The 4,685-nt window shown below is 42.0% G+C and overlaps 1 pseudogene; it reads left to right on the forward strand.

Moving 5' to 3' along the window:
• The first annotated feature begins 3,470 nt into the window (after positions 1 to 3,470).
• Positions 3,471 to 4,229, forward strand: LOC103087856 (eukaryotic translation initiation factor 3 subunit J pseudogene; annotated as a pseudogene).
• Positions 4,230 to 4,685: the final 456 nt, after the last annotated feature.

Genomic DNA, 4,685 nt, shown 5'->3' on the forward strand with positions numbered 1-4,685 from the left:
CAGGGCCGCTGGGCCTGTGTGTCCGGAGCCTGTGCTCCGCAACGGGAGAGGCCACAACAGTGAGAGGCCCACGTACCGCAAAAAATAAATAAATAAAAATAATAAAATATATGTAGAAGTGAAATATGCAACAACAAGAGTACAAAGGCAGGAGGGGGTGTAAAGAGAATTACACTTTGTAAGTTTCTTCACTGTAAAGGAAGTAATATTAATTTCAGACAGAATGTGATAAGGATATATATTTTAATTATGAGAGAAACCACAAAACATAAACAAAAAGAGTTATAACTAAATAGCCGATGAATGGAATGTAGAACTGAAAAATGCTTGATTAACCCCAAATGAAAGAAGGAAAAGAGGAAGAGAGAACAGAGTAGATAAGTAAAAAAATAAGAATTACATTAAATGTAAATGGACTAAACATGCTTCTTAAAAGGCAAGAGATTCTCAGACCAGATAAGAAAGCAAGACCTAAATCTCTGCTGTTTAAAAGATATACACTTGAAATACAAAGACACAAGGAGGTTAAAGTAAAAGGAAGGAAAATATGTGCCGTGCAAACACTAAGCACAAGAAAGGTGGTGTGGCTATATTACTATCCCAGAAGAAGCATTACCAGAAATAAAGTGGGTCATTTCATAGTGAGGGGCTGCATTTTGGTTTAAACATCTCTAAGAAGGATTCTGAATTTCAGTCAGAATATTTGCCAAAACAGCTGTTTTGTGTTTGAGTTCTTCATTTTTTATTTCTCTTCCTCTCACGTCTCATCTAACTCCTTCCTCTCTAATATCACTAATTTGTAATAAAGTGCTTTTCCCATTTTTATTTCTTTAAAAACTAATTAGCAAAAATAAAATTTAAATAATTGCCCATAGTTTCCCCTTTGTAACAATAACATCTGCCTTCCTTTTATCTTGTCCCTCTGTGGTTCTGGTGCATATGCATTTAAAGTTTTTATAGCTGAAATTATAACATGGGTACAATTTTGTGTTCTGGTCATTCTCTTATATCAGTGAAACACCCTGTTTATGTTGCTTGTATTATGGCAAGTTTTCTCAGCCTTGGCACTATTGAAATTTTGCACCAGATTTGTTTGTGGGGAGCTGTCCTGTGCGTTGTGGGTGGCTTAGCAGCACCGCTGAACTCCACAATTACTAGATTCCAGTAGACCCCAACCCCCTAGTTGTGACAATCAAAAATGTCTCCACTTTGCCAAAAGTTCCCTGGGAGGTAAAATCACCCCTCGTTGAGGGCCACTGAATCTGGGAATCATTTTTATTCACAGCCTAACATTATATACATTTAGTTGAAGACTCATACTTTGCCAAAATAATTCCTATTACTGGACATATTATTTCCAACACTTTCCATTTACATTTAAATTCCATTTAAATTTCACTATAAGAGGCATGCTCATAGTCATTCCTTCCTTCTAGGCTACTTATTTTCCTTAGAGTAAATTCCTGGGTATGGGGTGTGTGGGTTCAAGGGCATCTGACCATTCTCTTTTGAGGACTTTGAGGAGAAGAATGATCCTCAGAGTGATCGGAAGCTGGGGATTTCCATGCCCTGAATTAGTCCCCTGCCAATATAAATCATGCAAATCATTTAGGACCCATCTGTGTCATGGAGAAAAGTGCTAGGTGACTTATACATTTTGGTGCTGGGTCAACAAATTAGTTATCTGAGCTATAAATTACTGCAGTGATCCATAAATCAAATCGGTATTATATAAATCAAAAGATACAGATATATGATGAGAATTTAAGAATACTAATTTATAAAATGCATTATGATAAATTGAACCACGCAATAAAGGAAAACTGTGGCACATCCATCAGTGCCTCCTCACCCAAGGAGATATTAGATGCCCAGCTGGGAAGTAAAGTCAATAGACTCTGCATGGAAGGGGAATATGGAAAACTCTTAGTGATTCCTGCAAAATAGATTGCTGATGTATATTTTAACTTTCAAGAAACATCTAAAGTGCAGTTTTCCTTTTTTGTATTTTTTTTCCTGCAGAGTGTCTGGTGCCTCTGGATTTAAGGATGGTTTAGAAAGTAGCCAAGCTTTTTCTTGCTTCTGTGCATGCTGCTGCTCCAGCCTGGAATTCCCTCCAGTTCTCTCTCTTCACTTATATTCATCCTCCGGTTCTCAGTTTGAATGTCCTTTCTTCAGGGACACCTTCCCCCACACCCCTGACTGGATCAGGTCATCCTGTCAAGGGCCTCTATAGCTTCCCGCTTCCTCATTGCTTATGTATCCATTCCCACCCATTGTTCATGCCCATGATCGCTCTCCCGCACGAGAGCATAAGCTCCAGAAGGAAAATAGTAGCGTCTGCCTTATCCTCTGCTATATATCCAGTACCTAGTACATTGCCACAGACTACACACGCTAGTGTTTCTGGAATAACTGAATGACAGGAGAAAGGAGGGTCCCATAGGTAGGGGCTGGGGGCTTGGAGATGCCATCTCTGGCAGATGCTGGGTCAGTGATGTGTAGTATTTATTCTAAACTTCCTCAGCTGTTTTATGAGAACTTATTAAAGGAATGTTGTGGGTCGATAAGTTTGAAAAAATTGCATATTTCATTCCGCACTAGGAGAGTTGGGATGCACATCACCATAGGAAAGGCTCTTCTAGTTAAAAATGTTAAATATTGGGCTTCCCTGGTGGCGCAGTGGTTGAGGGTCCGCCTGCTGATGCAGGGGATGTGGGTTCGTGCCCCAGTCCGGGAAGATCCCACATGCCGCGGAGCGGCTAGACCCGTGAGCCATGCCCGCTGAGCCTGCATGTCCGGAGCCTGTGCTCCACAACGGGAGAGGCCACAACAGTGAGAGGCCCGCGTACCGCAAAACAAACAAACAAAAAAGTTAAATATTGTTTCACTGAGGTCAGGGTATCCAAACTGAGGGAGGTTATCTGGGTTGTGAGTTTTGCCAGATCCAATCACCAGCCCCTGATCAACACAGTTTTCTTAGGCGTTTCATGGTCTCCCCATCCTGGACAAGGTGATGCCAGAGACACAGGCTACAAATCCTTTCCTACCAAGAGATCGTGTCTTGTTGGGGATACACATACGTACCTGTAGCTGAAATCTCAGCCAAACTCTCTGGGGTACGAAACAAAAATTGATTTTTTTCTAACCACAGCCTTTAAACCTGCTCTGTTGTATTTCCCTTCCCCACCTCTTGACAAGAGTTCCTGCAGGCCCCGCCATTTTATGGTCCCTTTAACTATAGAAATAGTCATCCTGACAATCAAGACTCACATTCACGCAGCAGCAAGTCCTTCTGGTTAAATCCCCACTTCAGCTTCTCTCTCATCCAAAGCCTCTCCTCCCCCAGCTCAGCTGTGGCCTGTGACTGAGGGCTTCTTTTATTCTGTCTTTGTCTTCAGCTCTTCTGGGGTGGGCAGGAGGAGGGGAACTTAAAGACAAGGGCCAGACACGCTTACACCCGGCTCGAGATGGCGGCGGCAGCGGCGGGGGACTCCGACTCCTGGGACGCGGACATGTTCTCCGTGGAAGACCCGGTGCGGAAGGTGTGGGGCGGTGGCACCGCCGGCGGGGACCGCTGGGAAGGCGAGGATGAGGACGAGGACATCAAGGATAACTGGGATGATGATGATGATGATGATGAAAAAAAAGAAGCAGCAGAAGTAAAAAATTTCAGAAAAGAAAAAAAAAAAAACGGCAGAGAAGATAAAAGAGAAAGAATGGCAGCAGAAGAAGAGGCAAGAAGAAATTCAAAAGAGGTTAGAAGAGCCTGAAGAACCTAAAGTGCCAACACCAGACAGATTAAACTGTGGCTAAAGAAATTACAGGAAGAGTCAGACCGCGAACTAGCGAAAGAAACTTCTGGTGTTAATAATACAGTTTATGGGATAGATGCTATGAACCCATCTTCAAGGGATGACTTCACAGAGTTTGGAAAGTTACTAAAAGATAAAACTACACAATATGAAAAATCACTATATCATGCCAGTTTTTTGGAAGCCTTAGTTCGAGATGTGTGTATTTCATTGGAAATCGATGACTTGAAAAAGATTACCAGTTCATTGACTGTACTTTGCAGTGAAAAACAGAAGCAAGAAAAGCAAAGCAAAGCCAAAAAGAAGAAAGGCGTGGTTCCCGGAGGGGGATTAAAGGCTACCATGAGAGATGATCTGGCAGATTATGGTGGTTATGATGGAGGATATGTTCAAGATTTTGAAGACTTCATGTGACGTTTTATCTTCTCCTGGTGTCTTCTTTCTGTTGCCCACAATCCCTTCAACATGTAGCACAACTTCCTTTCCTTTCAGTTCTGCCAAATGCTACAATCAGATGTGCAGTATCTTTTGTGCTGGTTATTAACTCCTTGACACTTAGGCGCTAATGTGCAAATGAGGGAACTTGGATCTTGCTGCCAAGGGGTTAAAATTGGGACCCTCCATTGCTACTAAATCATAGTTTAAAAAAACAGACCTAATAATGTTGTTGTTGTTGCTATCTGACTCCATAGCAGCAGTCACTAAATTGGAAACAAAGGTTGCAACACGACAAAAAATTGTGTAGTATTTACCAGCACCATTCAGTAATACAGCCTTAACCACACCTCCTTGAACTACTCTGTAACTTGTGGAGAAAAGCGGTCTGCTGCAAGGGCATGGGGTGTGCACCTAGTGTTAAAGTTGCTTTGT

This window comes from Lipotes vexillifer, unplaced genomic scaffold (assembly GCF_000442215.2).
Source record: "Lipotes vexillifer unplaced genomic scaffold, Lipotes_vexillifer_v1.1 scaffold40, whole genome shotgun sequence".
NCBI lineage: Eukaryota > Metazoa > Chordata > Mammalia > Artiodactyla > Lipotidae > Lipotes > Lipotes vexillifer.